The sequence below is a fragment of the Mandrillus leucophaeus genome, unplaced genomic scaffold, assembly GCF_000951045.1.
Source record: "Mandrillus leucophaeus isolate KB7577 unplaced genomic scaffold, Mleu.le_1.0 Scaffold1167, whole genome shotgun sequence".
NCBI classification, from domain to species: Eukaryota; Metazoa; Chordata; class Mammalia; order Primates; family Cercopithecidae; genus Mandrillus; species Mandrillus leucophaeus.
Window position 1 is genome coordinate 591,083 of NW_012099954.1, and position 22,156 is coordinate 613,238.

General features: G+C 38.0%; 1 pseudogene; it reads right to left on the reverse strand.

The window, feature by feature from the left end:
- Nucleotides 1-240: 240 nt before the first annotated feature.
- On the reverse strand, nt 241-1,758 carry LOC105553514 (annotated as a pseudogene).
- Between the last annotated feature and the right edge of the window lie 20,398 nt (nt 1,759-22,156).

A 22,156-nucleotide genomic window follows, 5' to 3' on the forward strand; every position in this document is an offset into this window, starting at 1 on the left:
TAGGTAAAGAAATCTCATAGGTATACTTTCATTTTTTTGTTTATAAAATACTCATTATGTTTAAGACTTGTGCTAGGCACTGAAAATGCAATGCTGAATAAGACAACTTAGATTCCTTTTTGTGAAGCGTAAGATCTACCCCTCCCAAATGTTCTATTGGTGACAGATTGCTATCATCGAATGCCTCATAATTCTGTATTCTTTCATCACTTCTAAGGTGAAGCTCTATGTGGTAAATCCTCAGTTTAGAGACACTGGACATGCTGTCCTTCTTCTGTGGCTTTTCCTGTGTCTAAGAAGGCTCAACCACCTACTAAAGTTTCTTCTGCATGTGATACAAGTATAAGGCAGTTCATCTGTGTGGGTTCTCTGGTGTTTGATAAGGTGGAAGTTCTGAATAAATCTTTTTCCACATTCAAGACATTTAAAGAACTTCTCTCCCATGTGAATTACTTGGGTGTATAGATTTGTATCATGACTAAAGCTTTTCCCACACCATAAGCATCTATATGGTTTTACTCCTTGATGTGTCACGTAGCACTTACTAAGATCTGAACTCCATCTAAACCTCGTGTCACATTGTTGACATTTACAGGTTTTTTGTTGAGTGTGAATTCTCTGGTACTTAATAAGATCAGAGCTAACTGAAGCTTTTCCCACATTCCTGAGATTTAAAAGATTTCTCTCCTGTGTGATGTTTCCTATGAAGATACATAAGTTTTGGAAGCTCTTGTTTACAAGTGGCAAGTTTCTTTACTTCCTTGGAAAAGCTCCATACTGTTTCTGTACCTTGTGTGTATCACCATGATTTTCCCTGCCTGTTGTTTTCTGGGCAATTTCATTCTGGTCTTTTTTGATACTTTGCATCCTAACATTTGTATTTCTGGTGCAGAAAGATACAGGGTGATCATTTCCAGTGTCATATTTTAGCTTTAATCCTAGAGAGATGACAGTTTCATAGATACTCTGCATTACAACATTGTAGAGTCTTCTCAGGAGGATGCAATAATTGCCATTCTTCCTCAGAAAAATACACAGCCACTTCTTCAAATGTCAAAAACTCTGGGATTCAGGTAGGATGAGCTCAGGTGCCACCTTCCAGTCTTTGGTCCTTTTCTGCTCAGAACAGGCTAAAACCTGTTGCGCATACACAACTCTTTCATATACATGCTGTGTTTCTTTGTGCGTATTCCAGCCCAGCTGTTCTTGGAGTACCCGGTATATATTCCAACATTCTTTCTGGGACACACCTTTTGGTTGGGGCTCCACTGGTTTACACTTGAAGCCTGGGGCCACTGCTGTTCCTCCCAGGAGCACTGCCTTCTTTCCCAGCTCATGGGCTGTGACCTTATTCTTTGTTTGACCAGGTTCTCTCTGCAAGCATTTCACCAGGACCAGAGCCTGTGTTGACATTCTATGTATGATGCTTCTGCATCCAGTTCTGGGTATCCTTGTGCAAAATGGTCAGGGACTGCTCTAACATCAGTATTTCCAAGATTAAATCTTTAGAATGGATCTCTGGCCTCAATCACTGATGGCATAATTTCTGAAGTAGGCTGACAGCCTCCGGTGGTCCAGTTGCTTCATCGTATCAGAAGGTCTGGAAGTGCCTGTGAGCGCCCTCAGGCCGAGATACCCTATTTATGTGATGTATTTCTTACTGGGACTGGAGTTCTCTTTCACAGACCCATTAGTCTCCCACATAGTCCCCATCTGGGGGTTCAAGTATGCATTTGCCTTCAGCTCTCTCATCATCATTTGCTCTAGGAACAGTTTTACCCCTATGTGTGACACTGACACCCACCTGGGGCCACCTCTGACAAATGAGAGTGCGTCAGGTTTGGTACAGTATCAATGAATAGATGTTCCTAGGAGCACTTCAGTCAGCTCTGGCTTCCCTGGAGGCCACTTTCCTCTTCCTCTGCTTGACTACCCTCTGTTGCCATGTCTCCCTGCTGCTCTGGGTATTGAAGCTCTCTGTTCCTGCACCACATGGGGAAGCAGTGTCAGGAAAGCACACTATGCCTGGCAAGTGAAGCGCCAAGATTCTGGGAGCCTTGGAAGGGGCTCTGGAAGATCAGTTTTCCCATTCTAGCCCTCCACCTCCTGGAGACCTTACCCACGGTCGACATCTATTTTGTCTTTATTGCCCTTGTTTTTTGCTTCCATTTTTGTGTTCCAAACTTTTGCTGCCTTTTGTGGTTTAAATTGAATATTTTATATGATTTTATATTCTCTCCTTAGAATATCACCATACTTGTTTTCTTACTTTTTAGGTGTTTGTCCTAGAGTTTACAATGTACATTTATAAGTAATCTAAGTCCCCTTTCCAATAACCCTGTACCACTTGATGGGTAGTGCATGTACCTTATAATAAGATACTCCTAATTCCTCCCTCTCATCCCTTGTATAATTGCTATCATTCGTTTTACTTATATAAAACTATACCTAAGCATATACACATGAGAATACATAATCAGATACATTTTTGCTCTTATTATTTTGAACAAATTGTCAGAGCAATTAAGAATAATAGAAACAAAAGTCTTCATTTTAACTTCATTTGTTCCTTCACAATGCTCTCCTTCATGAAGATTGAAAGTTTTGACCTATATCATTTCCCTTGTCTCTGAATAACTTTGTTCTAACATTTCCTGCAAGATACATCTACTAGTAACAAATTTTCTCATTTTTTTTCTTGTCTAAGAAAGTCTTTATTTTTCTTTCAGTTTTGAAGAATAATTTCAGAGGGTACAGAATTCTAGGTTTTTTTTCTAGAAAAAAATGAGTTCCTTTCTCTCAACTCTTTATTACGGTAGTCCCTCCTATCTGTAGGGGATGCATTCTGAGACTTCTAGTGGATGCTTGAAACTGAGGATAGTATAAGCCCTGTATATACTATTGTTATGGTTTGGCTGTGTCCCACCCAAATCTCATCTTGAATTGTAACTCCCACAATTCTCATGTGTAGTGGGAACAACCCAAGTGGAGATAATTGAATCATACGTGGAGGTCTTTCTGTTGCTGCTCTTGTGATAGTGAATAAGTCTCATGAGATCTGATGGTTTGATAAAAAGGAGGTCTCCTGCACAAGCTCTCTGTCTTTGCCTGCTCCCATCCATGTAAGACATGACTTGCTTCTCCTTGCCTTCCATCATGATCGTGAGGCCTCCCCAGCCATGTGGAACTGTAATTTAATTAAACCTCTTTTTCATCCCAGTCTTGAGTATGCCTTTATCAGCAATGTGAAAATAGACTAATATGACTGTATTCTTTACTATATATACATATATATGTATGACCAAGTTTATTTTATAAGTTAGACATAGTGAGATATTAACAATATTAATGAAATAGAATAATTATGATAATATACTGTAATAAAAGTTATGTAAATATAGTTTCTCTCTCAAAATATCTTATGGTGTTATATCAAACTTTGTTTTGTTGTCTGTTCTCTGATAAGTGAGAAGGCTATTAAGTAACTATATACATTTATAGCATATAAACATATATACACTGGACAAAGAGATGATTCACTTCCCAGGAGGGAGGGAATGGGATGGTGTGAGATTTCTTCACACTGCTTAGAATGGTGCATGGTTTAAAAGTTATGAATTATTTATATATAGAATTTTTCTTTTAATATTTTCAGACCACTGTTGACAGAGGGCAACTGAAATTGTGGAAAGCAAAACCATGGATAAGGGGGACCACTGTATTTCACCCCAGTCCCTTTTTATTGCGTGATTTCTGAGGTGAAGTTGGATGTATTTCTTATCTTTTTTCTTTTATATGTAAGATGGTTTTTTCCCTCTGGTTTTCTTTTAAGATTTTTTTTCCTTTGATTTTCTGCAGTTTGAATACAATATGCCCAGGTGTTATGTGCTTTTTTTGGTACTTGTTCTGCCTGGTGTTCTGTGAGCATCATGGAGCTGTGGTTTGTTGTCTAACATTAATTTGGAAAAATTATCAGTCATTGTTGCTTCAAATATTGTGTTTTGTTTTTTTTTTTTTTTTCTGTTACTTCTTTTTCTGATATTCCCATTACACATAGTTATACCTTTCCTGGTTAACCCATGGTTCTTATATATTCCTTTTTATTTTCTGTTTTTTCTCTTTGCTTTTTAGTTTTGGAGATTTCTATTGACATATTCTCAAAAAAAAAGTTTTAATATTTTTTCCTCAGTCATGTCCAATCTATGAATGAGCCCATCAAAGGCATTTTTCATTTCTGATCCACTTGTTTTGATCTGTAACATTTAAAAAATTCCTTTCTTAGAATTTCATCTTTCTGCTTATGTTATCCATCTGTTCTTGCAAGTTTTTTTTTTTTTTTTTTTTTTCAGGAAGCCCTTAGCATATTAATGATAGTTTCTAAACGTTCCTGGTCTAACAATTCCAACTTTCCTGGCATATGGGACTCTGGTTCTGATACCAGTTCAGTTTTTTTCAAACTGGAGTTTTTGCTTTATAATTGTTTTCCTTGTAATTTCTTGTTGAAAGGAGGACGTGATGTACTGGATAGAAAGAAGTGCAGTAAATAGGCCTTCAGTGGTGCATTTGTAGGGTGTGGGGGGAGGGGAAGTCTTCTGTAGTTCTCTGATTGTCACACTTTTTTTCTTTTTTCTCTTTCTTTCTTGCTTGCGTTTTTTTTTTTTTTTTTTTTTTTTTGGACAGGGTCTCACTTTGTCACCCAGGCTCATGTCCAGTAGTGGCGTGAACAGGGCTTGCTGCCGCTGCCTTAACCTTCCAGCCTTAAGTGATCCTTCCACCCCAGCCTCCGAAGTAGCTAGGACTACAGGCGTACACCACCACACCCTAATTAATGTTTGTATTTTTTGTAAGGATGGGGTTTCGCCATGCTGCTCAGGTTGATCTCGAACTCCTGAGGTCAAGTGATCAGCCTGCAGCCTCCCAAAGTGCTGGGATTACAGGTGTGAGTCACTGCACCCAGTCTAGGTCTCAGACTTTTAATGAGCCTATGGCCCTGGGCTCTGAACTTCACCAGTGCTTCACAGTTTTTCCCCAACTTAGGCTGGATATGATGACTAGAGTGGTCTGGAGTTAGGTATTTCCCTTCCCCCAGGTAGGTTAGGCTCTGATAAAATTCCAGGAGGTTAGGCTCTGGAGGGCAGGCTTTGCAAAGAACAGAATATCCTTTCTTTCATATTTCAAATGGTTCCTCTTCCCTCCCCACTGCTGAAAGCACAGGGGGATTTTTCTCTGATAGTCGCTGTGAGGACCTGGAGGTAAGACTCACAGAAGTGTGAAGGTCCTCCGTGGCTGGGTTCCCTGGAGTTTTTAGCTCTCAGACTTGTCCACACCAAGCCTCCATCAGCTTATCAGTTGCAGCTCAGATTTCTGTACCTCAGCATTGGTTCCTGAAGTGGTTTCTGCTCATGAATTCCTCCTTTGGTAAGTTGTGATTCTCTGTATTTGCCTGTCTGTCTCTCCAATGTTTGGTGTAGGGTTTGCCCTGTGACTTCACTTAACTGACAGATCTAAGAAGAGTTGTTGCTTTTTCAGATCACTCAGCTTTTTGCTTGCTGTTAGGATGGAGTGGCAACTTCCAAGCTCCTGACATGCTGGACCGGAAACTGGAAGTTGAAAAAGGATTTGAAACCCAACAAGCTTTCAAGGGAGAGGCATAGGAGAACAATAGACAGCTCAGATACAGCTGTGGACTAGAGAAGGAAAGACTTGTGTCCTTTACACGGTGAAGCCTGGGCAGTGGGAAGCCATATTCAGAAGTCCCTGTCCCCCACAGCACAAAAACAATAGAACTGAACGGGCTTTGGGTAGATAGGCCATGGCAGGTAGAGGGGCCATGGCAACCTTACAGAGTTCCAGTCACCCCACTGTGGTGCAGAGAATAACAGAAGCATTTTCCCTTTGTCACTAAGGGTGGTATGGACATGCTCCCTCAGCAGACCTGATGAGGCCTTGGGGTTAGGATGAGGGGATAAGATGAGATTGAAAGATGAGGCCAATGACTGTAGGCCAGGTGCCTGAGAAGCTGAGTTTCTCATGACCTAACATGAAGTGTCTGCTTCCAGGAAGGACATGAGCCCGAGGTAGAAATAGCTGGGGTATGGCCTGAGAAGTTCTAACATGTTCCCAGGTGATGCTGATGCTCCTAAATCTGGGATAACACTTTGAAAACCACTGCATTGTTTTGTTCCAAACTTCCGAACCTCCTATTATTTGGTAAGTATAAGTAGATCTATGCATAATCAAAAGACACATTACACTACCCAATTCCACAGGTGGTGTACTTTCTTGTACTATATGGTTAATCACCTAGATGTAGCAAGGAAAATGAACACTGGTATCTCCCATCTTTTGGTTACTGCTATTTTTTTCCCCTTGATGTTGTGCTTTTATGTTGACACTTTTCTTTCTTTCTTCCTTCATTTTCTTTGTTCTCCTTACTGTGATCTTTCCTTATAGCCTCTATTTGTTGTACTGTGTTTTTTTCTATGTTCTGTGAAATGCTGTGATAAGTATGTGAAAATAATATAATTTAATTAAGCTTAAGGCACACTACCTTGCATCTAGCCTGAGAACAGCACAAGCCTGCTGTAATTTCTATGATTGGCCTCACTTAGGAGATTTTATTTGTTGAGAGGCATCTGAAAAACCTTAGCAAACTCGGTTCAGAAAAAAAAAATTGCTGGCTACAGTAGTAATATATAAATCAGAGATTTGAGACACAGATGATGTAGTTATCATAGGACAATTTTTTCTTTTTTGGGTATTATTACTTGTACTACCTACAAGATCTGTCCAGGAACAGTGTATCATCTAAAAGAAGGGATGCTGGACTTAAAAAAAAAATGAAAAAGAAAATTTAAATTAGAAAGAAGTCTGAAGTCAGTCATTATTGTATCCATACTGATATTCTTAATTGAAAAAGAATAAAATGCAGAAAGGCTTTTATCTATCGATTCCATGAAGAATGTATTTCTTTTATGTCATGGTGATCAGTGATTAATTTTTGATTATATATATAATATACTCAAATAAGATTTCTTGGCATTTTTTGGAGATAAAATTTTTGGATTATATGATTCTAAGACTTACATGCATCTGTTCATCTCATAAGATGAAAAAGCTTTTGCTCAATTTTTTTTTTGTTTATGTTGAAATGAGAATTAAAACCACTAGAGGGCACTGTGGATAAACATTTGTAGCAAAGATACCTATAGGAGCTAGAACTTGCCAGAATTTAGTTGTACAGGAAGTCCTCAATTACCCACATGTACTGATCCAAAAATTTGCTTATAGATTAACTCTTCAGAATTCAGGATTCAGAATGTATTCTCCTAATAGAAACAATAAAATAAGTACAAGTATAATAATTTCCCAAGTTGACCCCTAACAGTCTGTTAATTATATATATGACAGATTTGTTTGTTATATGAAGGTAAGCAACAATAACAAAAACAAATTTTATACACCTCATTGTGATACAATTGGATTTACCAAACAACAAATAAGACTATACAACTCATTTAGATATAATGGGATTTAAGAAAATTTTGATGTAGAGAGTTTTATTTTGGTGGGAACAGGCTTAATTACAACACCCCACTAGCTTGGAAATATTACAGAGTTGCCGTCTCTGTGTTTCAAAAACAAGAGTAAAACAAAATACCCAGGAATAAACTGTAAATCTGTGGGTCACCCCCATTGACTGGATTGATAGCACTACCCCTTCCTCCCAACTCCCTTCAGTTTTTGTTGGAGTGGGGTTCATAGGGTTCTGCCTCCCCTGCACCCCACCTGGTTGCTTTGTTTTTGTGTCCACTACCTCTCACTACTGCTGCTTCTCCTGGTGCTGTTCAGTAGCACATTTGGCTTCTTTCCCTTTTCCTTAAAGGCAGCCAGATACCCAGCCAGTCCCAGCCTCTGGGTGAAGCCATTCCTCCTGGTTCCAAGCTAGCAAGGGTAATTTAGCACTGTTTGCTTGCAGACCTAACTTTGGGAATTCACTCAGTTCACCTCCCAGGTGGAAACGGGACCATCCCCATGGCCACAGCAGAGTCTCCCTTTCTCCCTGTGTCCCACCTGCCCTAGGAATGGTTGCCCTTTCCTCTTTCTTTCTTCATCTTTCTTCCTCCTAACTTAATTATTGTTTTGGGATTATTTAATTTTTTTTCTCTAGGGCTTTCACTCCATAAGTCTACATTTCAATCAATGAGTGTTTTACACTAGATAGGAAACAAAACATGACTTGACAGTTAATTCTTCACCCTGATTTCTTGCCACATTTCCTTTTATTCTTTAGTGGAAATACAAAGTCACAGTTTGCTTTCATCTTTAAGAGCTAATGGGGATGAAGGCAGAGGTCAATGGTGAACAGAGTGCCTGAAGGTTTGTGGATGATGCGAAGTATTGGTGGAGTACCCTGAGCCCCACAAACCACCTTTATAATTTAGGTTGCATCAGTATCACCTGGGTGCCTGCCAAAAATAGAGATTCTGTGAGGTGTTAGCGGGGACTCAGAGAAGTGCATTTTAATTGAGTATCCTTGATGATTCTGATGAGTGTTATTCTGGCCACAGATATAAATTGATAAATTATAGAATAGTCCCTCCATCCTTAAGCCTCCTTTCAGGCAAAAGTGTCGTGGATTTTAGAGTGTTATCTTTTGTTTATGGGTTTTTGTTTCAAGGTGGCAAATGTGTCACTATCACCAAGGAGATGGGAAAGGTATGATTAGTTAGATTTTTGGTGAGGTTGTGAAAAAATAATGTTTAGTAAAGATGAGCATCAATCTGATGCTCTGGGTGAAGCCATTCATTTAGGAGGATACATGTAGTATTTCCACCTACACTTTTCACAGAAGGAGGAAGCATTATTTATGAAGCTTTCTGTGTGTGTGTGTGTGTGTGTGTGTGTGTATGTGTGTTTTAGGTGATAAATAATTGAAAGTAAAGGTTGGCATCACTATGCCATATCAAGCTTTTCCTTTTCTTTCTTTCCTTTTTTTTTTTTTTTGGTGATGAGGAGACAGATGGTATTTTTTCTGTAGATGCCAAAAAAGGAAAAAACCCAAACCCACCAAGTCTCACAGTTGTGGAAAGAAATCTTGTATGATTTCTAAAAGCAAGGATCGGATTCTGCTGGCCCTCCTCTTACCCCAGAGACCAGGGACCATGAATCACTCAGAAAATAGATTTGTGTGTTCTGAGTGCTTGTCACTGGATTGGCTAACTAGAGGAGTTTTTAGTTGAAACCAGGGCTTTCTAAGTATGCACTTGATAAGCATGTAAGAAGTAAGAACGAAATGTATCCAACTGATTAATAATGATATATTTCAAATATGCTGGTGTTTAAATGGATATTAGACACTATGTTACCCTCCCCACCACTTCAAAATATTATATCATTTTAGGCTTTATAGTCCTTCATGACATCAAAGGTAATGTTATTATTTAAGTAGAATAAGGACATCAGTTTTCGAAAGAGAAAACAGGTTATTCAATGTGTGTTTTGGCTAGGCAAATGAGAGCAAAAAAAAAACCTCTGATGCATCATTTTTAAATAGATCATTGAAATGACAGAGTTTTGATTTTTTCAATGTTCTTTTAAACATCTGACAAGTCTAAGTACTTCTATCTACATAAGTTACATACTAATTAGTAAATTAACCACTGTTATTTAATTAGACTATCTAGTTGGTACATCATGCATTAATCACTCCCAATTTGGTATGTGCTGGCTGCTCTTGGTGACTAGGCCACTCTGCTGGGGTTCATTTCATGCTGTGTGGCAGCTGTGCCCAGACACAACCTTTTTCTGCCTTTGTCTTGAAATTAGATAAGAAACATAAAAATGTAGGGAATTGTACTAACCCTGGTTAGTCAACTAGATTTCCAAAATGGTTACAAAAGGCAAAAGTGAATTTTTGCTGATTGAATGAAAAAAGGACTCTTTCATTCAAAAATTCATTTTTTTTCACCTTTTTTATGCTTCAGATTTTCTTTCAGATTATTTGACAATGATATGTATGCTTTAAGGAAAGGTCAAAATTACATTTTAGACCTACTGAATTTGCAAGTGTTCTAAGCATGCAACAAAAACTTAAAATCTCTACACTATATTAGATGAAACATATTTAAAGTAATTTTAATTAGAAACGGCCAAAGTAATTTAGAGACAGTTGTTTAAATAAAAATGGTACATTTCCTAGATTATGAAACTGACTCTTTGAACTGTTTATTCCATTGGTTGTTACATAAATGGAGACTTCTGCTATTATGAATTCCTCAAACCACATAATATGTCTTAAGCAACTCCTAGGACCTTATCAATATTTTATCCAGAAAGTACTCTTGTTGATTAAGTCTACTGTTTTGTTTTGTTTTGTTTTGTTTTGTTTTGTTTTTAGATGGAGTCTTGCTCTGTCGCCAGTCTAGAGTGCAGTGGCATGATCTCAGCTCACTGCAGCCTCTGCCTCCTGGGTTAAAGTGATTCTCCTGCCTCAGCCTCCCGAGTAGCTGGGATTACAAGCGCACACCACCACACCTAGCTAATTTTTGTATTTTCAGTAGAGACAGGGTTTCACCATGTTGGCCAGGATGGTCTTGATCTGCCTGCCTCAGCCTACCAAAGTGTTGGGATTACAGGCATGAGCCACTGTGCCTGGTCAATTAACTCTACTCTTGTAGCTGCACTCAACCCTAAGTAGACTTCACCTAAGTCAGTGGTTCTCAGCTCTGGGCAAGGTCAGGGAAGGAGGAGATTTTTGTATTCAAATTGCCTATAGAGTTTTTTGCTTGTTTAATTGTGTTTTTGTATGAAAGAATGTTGTTTGGGGTGGGGCTTTATGATGAATGGCAGCCACTTTTTCAGCATCTTTGGGGCAGGCTCATCTAGTGTGACTAGACCATCATTTTCCCAGTATGTAATGCACGCAAAACCCTGAGACAAAGACCATGTCAGGCAAATCCTGTACAGCAGGTCACACACTTCCCTGAAAAGACTAGACACGGTCAATTCTCATTCCCCAGGAGACCCATTGTAGTTTCCCAGAAACACTCACTTACAGCAGCCCTGACAGAGTGGCAGAGGGAGAAACAGAGGCTTCAGGAGGGTATTGGCTTATTCAAATCTGCACCATTAATAAGTACTGGAATTAGGACCAGGTCTCAGATCTTTAGCTTCCTAATCTGGGGCTCTCTTCTCTATACATTTCTCTTTTTCCTCTTCCTCCTCATTTTCCTCTTTCTTCCTCTTCTGGATAAAGACATTTAGGCAAACAAGTTTAATGTGCTCATTATTTCAAGTTTTATGTAATGTTTATTTATAAATGTAATTTCTGATTAATTTTCATCTATTCTAGTTGGCAGGTTCATTAATCAGTGTAAATATGTATAGATTATAAACTACACAGGTGGTGCCTTTAATATTACTTAGATATGTGGAAGTCCTTCCTTTTTATTCTTAATTATCAAAAGATGGAATTCTGTCTCTAGAAAGTTTTGGAAACATTGTAATAAAGGCTCTATGAATGTGAGTAATGAATCCCCCCGAACTTCTTTGATTTTTCTTCTTTCCACATATGATAATCCCCAATTTGAGAAAAAAGCTCTTTTAAACATAATGAAAAGTCTGATTGTTGATAGTTTGTAAAAGAATCTGGTTGGTAAAAATACTTAGCAAGTTGACATTCTTCCTTCCACTACCTCTGTGTAGCATAGGGAATGGTTTAGTCAGTAATGGTGTTTTCTTAGAAATTTCTAATAATTAACTGTACATATTAAAAATAAATTTAAAATTCAGAAAAAAACAGGATTAAAGAATTCCAGGTTTTTTTGGTCAAATTCAATGATCAGGTCTATGATATCTTTGATAAAAGAAATAACTCTTCCAATGAAAATAATATGGGCTGTGTTAGCAGTATCCAGATGCTGTTATCAGTGGATCATTATTCCCTCAAGTTATCTTATGTCTTTTTTATTATATGGAGCCCTATCTGACAAGGGTCAGCATTCTAAAAGTACTACATGGGGCAGTGGTTATGCCTCTTACTATCCACCTTCGATGTATTCTCTTGGTCAAAGACCAACTGTGAAGAATTTATGAAGTGGCAGCATGGCATAGTTTAGGAACTCAGTTTGAGCTAAGATTCCTGACTTCTCATCTATTGTTGCTGTCATCTACTTTTGTGTCCCTGAGACATCATTTACTCTGATCTGCAAATTTAAGGGACTGCCCTAACATTATAATTTGTGCCTTTCAACCCTAAAGTTTTTGCAAGTATCTGAACAAATATGTTGAAAACTTTGGGCATGCACTATGGCTATGAATGCTGATTTAAACCTAGGGCTAGGGAGTTTTTATGTAAATTTCAGTGATTCTGTGAACAGTCTTTAGTTCTTGATAGGATATTTTATAAATATTTTAAGGAGTCAACAGTTTGCCAAAAATAGCTAGCAGCCAGAACTCAGCTCACAATCTACACTTCATTTGGAGAAAATGCTAAAGGCAGAATAGAGGCTACAATACATAGAAGAGGCAAAATCCAAGATCCAGTTTACATATCAGTTGGTTAAGCAAATAACATATACCATGATTTGTGGTGCTAGCTGAGTTTGATGATAATAACCATACGGCTTGCAAAACCCAGGCATTTATTTCTTTCTGCTTGTAGTGTGAAATCAGGGTTATGAAGTAGTTTGTTAAAAATATAAAGAGGAGGAAACCCCATGGATTTAACTATTGTTTTTCACTGTCTCACAGATTACCTGAAATTCAGTCAGTAGATGAGAGATTTGTGTGTGTATATACATAAATAAACTTTTATTTTAGGTTCGGGGGTACATGTGATGGATTGTTACACAGGTAAACTCATGTCACGCGGGTTTGTTGTACAGATTATTTCATCACCCAGGTATGAAGCCCAGTACCAAATAGTTATCTTTTCTGCTCCTCTTTCTCCTCCCATCCTCCACCCTCAAATAGAACCTATTTCGTGTCTGTTGTTTCCTTCTTTCTGTTCGTGAGTTCTTATTATTTAGTTCCCACTTGTAAGTGAGAACATGTGATTTGGCTTTCTGTTTCTGCATTAGTTTTCTAAGGATAATAGCCTCCAGCCTCATCCATGTTCATGCGTATAGTGTTACAGAAACGGGCTAAAGGCCCTGGTGTATTAGCTTGATTTGGCCTCTATGTTGTTTACTTCTTCATAGCAGGCTAGCATGGTTAGCTAGAACCAAACTCAAATTCTTACACATCCAGTTGCTTTAAATGTAGCCCAAATAAGCATATTTTTAGACACTTAGAGCTTGCCTGTTTTACGTAGCTTGTGAGTCTGCACCGAGCATCTGCTAACCATAGATAAGACAAACTCCAGCAATAAAGACACCAAACCCTGCTGCCCTTTGATCCCTCTAATCCAGAAAGTTTGCTGCTGAATGCCCTAACCTAGGCATGTAAGCCCCTCTCCAAGTTCTCCTCCCTTGGAGATCCCTTGACCTATTCTCCTTCTGAGTAGTGATCACCTGCCACTGTTTCTGGAAGTACTCTTGCTGGGAGGAATTTCCTCTCTCATGCAACCGTAAGTTGCAATAAAGCATGCTCTGTGGTAGTGCCTCTTGGGGTCTTGCCTTTTCTGTGGTCAACCCCCAAATCCTTGAACTTACCACATATGTGTAATATATATCCATGTGTATGTTATTTAAAAATAATAAGCCAGGTAGGTTTGCTTCATCGTTGGCATGAAGAAAATGAATCTACATAAAGGATGCATTAAAACTTGTTCCTTCATAGTATGAAATTGTAATTTGGTTTCTGTTTTTATGTGAACATTAAAGACAACATTATATAGTGAAACAACAAAGGACTTAAAGTCAGAAGCCTTGAGTCTGAGCCTTGATTACTCATTAGCTGTGTGAACTTAGACAAGTCATTTAGCCTTTCTGAGCTGTAAAATGATGATAATACTACCTGTAATTATTTTTATTGACCAAACTACATTACAGAGGTGACAGAAAGGGTGGAAAAGCAATGTAATTAAAACACAGTGTAATTAAGAGAGTGAACTCTCCTTTAAAATTCTGGCCTCATGACTTGGGTGTCCAAAGGGGAACCTTTTTGAACTTGTTTTTTTAACCGTCAAATGAGGATAACAATACTACCTCATTCATACGGTTACTCTAAGGATTAAAACATGTCTCCTTTAAATATTTCGAATGCATAGACGTGCCTATTATGTGTGTGATTCAATGGTAAAATGAAGTACAAGTATTATCTAAAGCATTTACAGGTGTCGTGAGGAATGTGAGCATAATAAAGAAGCATGATTTGAGGAGGGGGTGATATTGAGTTTTAAAAAGCCATGAAGTCCTTAGGCAATAATTTTGTATTATTTATGTGAAAAGTATGAAATATTAGGAAGGGATAACACTCAGCAATAAACATTTCCCCAAATGATCAAAATAATTGTTGTACGTTCCTTTCTCATAATTCACATAGATATAGACTTCACACATATTATGCTCAAACCACGAAAATACTACTCAAGTACAGAGATGAATTTAAAAGGAAAACAAGGAGTCTTCATTTTAATTTAATTTCCAGACAGTGGATTACATCAATGAGGTCTGGCATCTAATCAAAAACTGCAAATAAAGGAAGCAGATCAATTATCAGACTGCAGTTCAGTGGCATCAACATGATGCCGAGTGCCTTTATTCAGATTAGACAGATGAACCCAGCCCTCTTAACAGAAAAAAGCAAAGACTGCCCTTGAATGAAAACAAGAAGGTGACTTAGTTTTCCAAAATCCAGTAGGAAAACCCATGGATTTAACTATTATTCTTTTCCATGTCACTGATTAACTGACAGCTGGTCGTTCCACGTGAAGACGGGAAGCCCTTTTCAGAAGACTAACGTGGTAACGTGAGATCAGAAAAAACAATGAACTGTTGACATTTGCTCCTTGTGAGCCTAAGTGTAATATTCCTAAGTGCAGCACTAAGGAGATGTGTATAGTTTGTCTTGTGCACTGCATTAGGGTGTTATGACAAAGAAAATGTAGCTAAAATGGAGACAAGTCAATTGATACATCTACTTAGATTATATGCTGAGCAGCAGAAATGCCTTTGATGGATGATGAAGTCATAAAAATAAGGTGACCTCAACAATGTGTAGGATAAAAATAGGAGTGCTGTATGGGCAGATATGAAAGGGAGCAGTCCTCACCGTTACAGTACTTATTTCTGCGATGAGTGGTACAGAGAGCATGGATTGAGTGCATGTACTGATGAGAACAAGAGCAGGGGGATTATTTAGTATCTCAAACTTTTGGGGAAGAAAGCAGGATATATTACTAAATAAATAAATAAAGGAAGAATGGAAGGAAGGAAGAGAGAAGGGAAGGTAGGAAGGAAGGTGTGGTGGGAGGAAGAAAGAAGGCAGGAAGGGAGGGAAGGAGGAAGAGAGAAGGAAAATTGCAAATGAAAACAAAATTGAAGTATTGTGGTGATTGAAAGTCAAATTTACCCAAACGTTTCATATTAGATTTTCTTAACATAAGAATTATTATTATTATTATTATTTTAATTTTTTTTTATTGAGACGGAGTCTCACTCTGTCACCCAGGCTGGAGTGCAGTGGCCAGATTTCTGCTCACTGCAAGCTCCGCCTCCTGGGTTTATACCATTCTCCTGCCTCAGCCTCCCGAGTAGCTGGGACTACAGGTGCCCGCCACCTCGCCAGGCTAGTTTTTTGTATTTTTTAGTAGAGACAGGGTTTCACCGTGTTAGCCAGGATGGTCTGGATCTCCTGACCTCGTGATCCGCCCGTCTCGGCCTCCCAGAGTGCTGGGATTACAGGCTTGAGCCACCGCGCCGGGCCGGAAAAGTTATTTTAATGATTAGGTATAAAAATATTATGCTTTTGAATGTATATGTACACACATATATGTGTATACATGTATATCAACATATATATATTTGTATATGTGTATATATACACGCACACATATACACACATACACACAGATATATGTACACATACATACAGAGAGAAAGAGAGAGAGCGCCATCATCTATTCCTAAATATAGGCAGGTTGGAGTGCTTGAATAAGGAGCTAGATTTCATGTTACAACCAAAAGGTGACTAAGTTTCTCCACCACATACATAATAGGACTCACTGTATAGTGACTGAGTCATTGACCTTAGGCAAGTAACTTGACTTTGCTAGGCTTTAGTCTGCTCCTGTATAGAATGGAGATTATAATGCTCAAATGGTTGTTTTGAGGAGTCAGTGAAGCAATGCCTGTAAAATACTGATGTAAATTAAAGACTCCATCTTGTGTAATAATAATAATTATAACATAACGAAGTAGATGTCAAGTTGAACAGATACAGTCCAGGAGCACTTAATCACCATACGCAAGGGGTGTGCAGCTGATTGGATTCATACTGACTTTTATTAAGGAATTAGATGAACTCCAGATTTGCTTAAATTAATAATTGTTCATAATACGCTTCTCCTTCTGCTAATGTGGAAATAGAGTATAAACTTATGTGGAATTTTAGGAAAATAAACTATATAACTAGATAAGTTAAAGAAAGATATGGAGGAATAGGTAAGCGTTAAATTAATCCTATTTAAAGATAGAGAAACAAGAATGTAGAGCTCTATTTCTCTTTTTTCACTGTTGTAATGATTGGTGTTGAAAGGACTTTTTGTGAGTTTAGGAACATGTAGTAATGAAATGCTGGGACAATTTGTGAATTCAGCTGTTGTATTTTCGAAAAAAAATGTTGCTGGCAGCCTGTTGGAACATCTCATTTTTTATTCTACCAAACAAGTATTAAAGAGTCTTCTTTCCTTGAGAAAAGGAACATTTCTAGAGAAAATTTCTGAAGTTTAAATATAACAGATGGTATTTCAAATCTTCTGTCAATTACATATGTGATAGAACTCCAAATTTAGATTCATTACACAGCTACAATTCTTGATGAAGAATTTATGAATTTCTGGTATAATCAAAGAATTACCCCTCCCCCCATAGAGGTATTTATATATCCTTTTGGAGGAAATTTTAGGTGGGCCAGGTCACTCTTCTTCTCATTCAAAGATGACTTTAGTTGTCAGTACAAATAATCTTTGTGCTGTGGACCAATAATCTTTTCTACCCTCTGCATTGGAAAACATACTGATTGGTTTGTGGCTATAACAGGTGACCTTGTTATATGAATTATCACATATTGGTCTTGTGATTATTCTCATTTTTTCACTCAAATAAGAAATTTCATTTCAAAAACTTGGCTTGCTCCTTGCTGTGGTTGTTTTTTAGCCATCTGCAGTGGTATTAACTTGTTGGAACCATGTTTATATGTCCAAAATAATTCCATAGGCTGTTCTGATTTTATACTCCTGCTGCTCTGGTACCCTGCTGCCACATTTTTTTTTTCTGTCTTGTAAATTTAGACTGTGATTAAAAACCTGGGGACCCACTTCATGACCTTTGCACATGCTGGCCCAGATGCTTCTGTTGCTTTTCCCTGGGTTTCCACACGCCTCTGAAGAGACGGGTTTTCACATGTCACCTTCTCACTGTCTAGTCCCTGACCTTTACATCAGTGGTTCCCATTGAAAGCTTCCCAGTCCCATTATTTCTTATTTAAACACTGTAGGGTTTTAAAATAGCATTTATCATGATTTATAAGTATTTATTACATATTTTACTTGTTTCTTTATCTTTCTTTTATACTCATGAGAGTAGGACTGGAACACTTTTATTTTCCCAGATCTCTTAATTGGCAAGTACATGTTTAATCATTTTGTTAATCTTTTATTTGAACTCATTTAGAACTTACAGAAAAGTTGTAAACAATAGTACAAAATCTTTCAAATATTCATATTTAGCAATTATCACCATATTTTAAAATCATATTTGCACTATTATTTTCTGTTTGTATATATCCCTAAATAGTTGTGTTTTCTAAGAACAAGAACATTCTTGTTTGTAAACACAAGGCAATTATGAAGACATTTAACATTGATATGGTATTAACAATCTATAGATCACATAGGCATTTTGATAACTTTTTCATGAATGATTGTCCTGTCAACTGTTTTACCAACCCAAGATGCAATATGAGTTGTGTTTAGTAGTTAGCTCATTTCTTCAGCCTTTTCAAACCTTGAACCATTTCTTAGCCTTTTATGTTTTATGTTATGTTATGTTATGTTATGTTATGTTATGTTATGTTATGTTATGTTATGTTATTTACAGATGGAGTATCCGCTGCCCAGGCTGGAGTACAGTGGCACAATCTTGGCTCATTGCAACCTCCACCTCCTGGGCTCAAGTGATACCTCCTAAGTAGCTGGAATTACAAGCATTCACCACCACACCCAGCTAATGTTTGTATTTTTAGTAGAGATAGGGTTTCACCATGTTGGCCAGGCTGGTCTTGAACTGTTGACCTTAAGTGATCCACCCATGTTGGCCTCCCAAAATGCTGGGATTACAGGCATGAGCCATCGCACCTGGCCGCCTTAGCCTTTTGTAACCTAGACATTTTAAAAGAGGATAGGATAGGTCAGTAATATAGTTGAATGTTTCTCCATTTGCAGTTATCTGATGTTGCTTCATGATTGGACTCAGATGCTGCATTTTTATGAGGAATACTACATGAGAGATGTTTCCTTCTTACTGCATTACATGAAGAGGCACATGATGTCAGATGGTCACGTTTAAATCATATTTCTTAACAGTGACTAAATGGATGGTAGAGGGTCACATTCTAGGACTTTAGACCTATTGTGTGATTGTTAGGGTGCCTTACAAGTAGTATTAAAGAAATTGTTTAAATATGGGGAGAAGACATGAGTGTGAGTTCAGGCCTTTGAAGCCCTCAAGTTAGTCTAAAGTTAGCTCTTACACACTCTTTAAGTTTTCTGTATTTGAAATATATACTTATTATTTACTGTCAAAAAGCTGTTTGACTGAGTGTAGTTTTTTTTTTTTAAAGGTATTAAAACACTTCCATCATTCCAGTATCTGGAACAAAGGCATGAGGTGAATGAATGAATGAATGAGCAAATCAATGTTTAAGCTTAGTGTTATTTTGTCAAAGGCATGTGAGCCAGAGCAAGTCCATCTTGAATAGGAGCTGGGTAAAATAAGGCTGAGACTTACTGGGCTGCATTCCCAGATGGTTAAGGCCTTCTAAGTCACAGGATGAGATCAAAGGTCGGCACAAAATACAGATCATAAAGACTTTGCTAATAAAACAGGTTGCAATAAAGAAGCTGGCCAAAACCCACCAAAATCAAGATGGTCACTAGAGTAGCCTCTGGTTGTCCTCACTGCTCCACTCTCACCAGTGCCATAACAGTTTACAAATGCCATGGCAGCATCAGGAAGTTACCCTATATGGTCTAAAAAGGGGAAGCATGAATGATCAACTCCTTGATTAGCATATCATCAATAAATAACCATAAACATGGGCAACCAGCAGTCCTTGGGTTTGCTTTGTCTATGGAGTGGTCATTCTTTTATTCCTCTGCTTTCTTCATAATCTTGCCTTCACTTCACACCGTGGACTCACCCTGAATTCTTTCTTGCACGAGATCTAAGAATGGAGTCTGGACTGGAACTCCTTTCCTGTAACGTCTTTCTAGTGACCATGGAAGGGACTATAGTGCGGAAACCCCTGACCCAAATGCTAACTTGGGGTAAGTGGTGGGGTCCAGTAACTTCTTTCTGGCGAACCCTGAAGGAATGATACTGAGAGAACTCTCACCCAAAGAAATAGCTCTGATTGGTTGACTTTGGGTATGTGCATACCCGGGAAAAGAATGGAATTAGGTTACAGGCTTAACTCAGGGGAGTTGGAGTCTCTCCTAAGACGGAGACCATTAAAGGCTCCTCTCAATAAAAGGCAAGGATGCTTGACTGACCTTGGGTTAGAGGCCTAACTTAGGAGGGTTGGAGTTCCTTCTAAGATTTAGGGGGTTAGAGACCCTTCTCAGTAAAGTCCCTCTTGGTAGAGTCCTTCTCGTTTAAGTCCTTCTCGGCTAAGAATAGGTTTGGCACTACGGGATGTCAACTGCTATTCTCTTTGGAATAATCTGCTTTGCATTCCTTGCTTATAACTATGGTAAGCCTAATCCTTAGGCATGTACAGGCATGTACAGGATTAGGCAAGTACAGGATCATGGGACATGGGGAGCTTTTTCCTCCCTAAATGGGGAAACTTGAGAGCTATTAGAACTGCTGGAAAGGATTCCTTTACTGCTGACAAGCGATTGCCTGAACTTTTCAGTGTTGGCTGCAATGGGTGGGTCTTTCTCTGGCCTCCCTGAGTGCCTCACTTTCCCCACCCTGCCACAGGCAATGCTCCTCTCTTTCTTGCTGCAAACTGGTTGAATGAATGGTAAAAATCACTGTTTATTAAAGTTTTGATTAATGGGAAAAAGGATTTGCGAGGCTAATCTTAAGCTGTTGTGAATTTGGTGTGCGTGTCTTTCGGTGTTCTATAATGGAACGGGCTACCTTAGGATAGAACACGGACTTAGGACACCTGTAAGCCCACTTTTGAAGATAGCCCAGCAAATTGGTCAGTTAAAAACTTTGCTGCAGTTCCCTGAAAAAACTGAAACTGGATGAGGTTTCCTTCTTGTCTTGTATGTCCTTGGGAGCTTGACTTTGTAAACATGTGGCCGTGCTTTCTCTTTTCACGATGGTGGCCTGCGTTTAGGGTTCAATTCCTGGTTTAGAGATGAGTCCTTTGTCTTCTGTTTGTATGTATATGTATATGTGTTGTATGTGTGTGATATAAAAGAGCTTTGATTAATTGGCTTAAAAATAAGAGCTTAAATATTTTGTTAGAAAAGTAAAAAGTGTAATGCTTTTTAGTTCATGTGACTTAAGTAATCTTTAGGAAATAAAGACAGTTTTAAAGATTATTGGTAAAATAAAAATATGTTCAAAAATGTAAAGATTTGGTCTAAGTTATGCAGGTTCGATATTAGGTTTGCTAAATGCTTTAAGGTCCTAAACTGCTTCTTTGACTTTTGAAAATTGTTCAATTTACCTACCTTGGAGCATTAAATTCTAGATAAAGCCTGGGGACATGTGGAGTTAGCCACGTTGTCTAGCTGTGCTGGAGTCAGCCCTTATCTGCACTTCTGCCTGGTGTGTCCTAGGATAGGCTCCACACCTAGTACATAATTAAAATCGCTTACTAACTAGGATTTTCACCAAAAGTAAAAGTCACTAAGAGTTAAGAGTGTAACGTGTATTTGAGACTACTATAAAGAAACAGTTTTACATACAAGGTGTGTAAGAAAAGTGAAATGTGTTTTTGGAAACGATTATAGAAAGGCATGGGAATGTGGATTTTTCTTCCCTAAATTAAAGGGTTAAAGGATTGTTTTAACCTATATATGCCTAGTGTTCCATTATTGGAACACTGAGCTTGTGAGAGTTATTTATATCCTACTGCTCAAGGTCAACACCAAGGTCTGATTTTCCCCCCAAAATTTGCAACCTCCAGCATAAATGGGTTAAGTTAAATAGGATAAAGCTGAAGGTTTAAGCAAGTTGTAGAAGATTTGTGAGAAGTTAATGGTAAAAGAAATTCTGTGTGTGAATATATTGGCTAAAGTGCCATTATTCAGTTTTTTTGTATATTGAATTTTGCAATAAAAGCACAACAGGTTTTCCTTAAAGCAAAAGCCTGATTATAATCTGCTCTTTAACAAAACTTGTAAAAGGTTATAAAAGGTTTATGAGACTCTTACCTTAGGGTCAAACCAATTAAGATTAAATACATTTGTCTATAAGGTTTTATTAAGAATTGGGTTTGGCATCAATAATGGACTAAGGCAACAGTGACATTTGACTTATTTGGTGTAAAAATCATGCAGGTAGCATTGTCAAATGTAAAACAGTGTTTGGCATTCTTTGGGCTGTATTTGTATAAATGTGCTATTGATATATGTTGAAAACAATAGGAAACTCCTATAATTCTGATGTAACTTAGTGTATATTAATAATTATAATTGTTACATAAAATCATTGTGTGCCACAGAGGTAACCAAAATTTGTCAATCGTGTTTTTAACTGTGGCTTTCCTAGAACTTTTTGCCATCCACAGACAATTGTCTTGTTTTGGT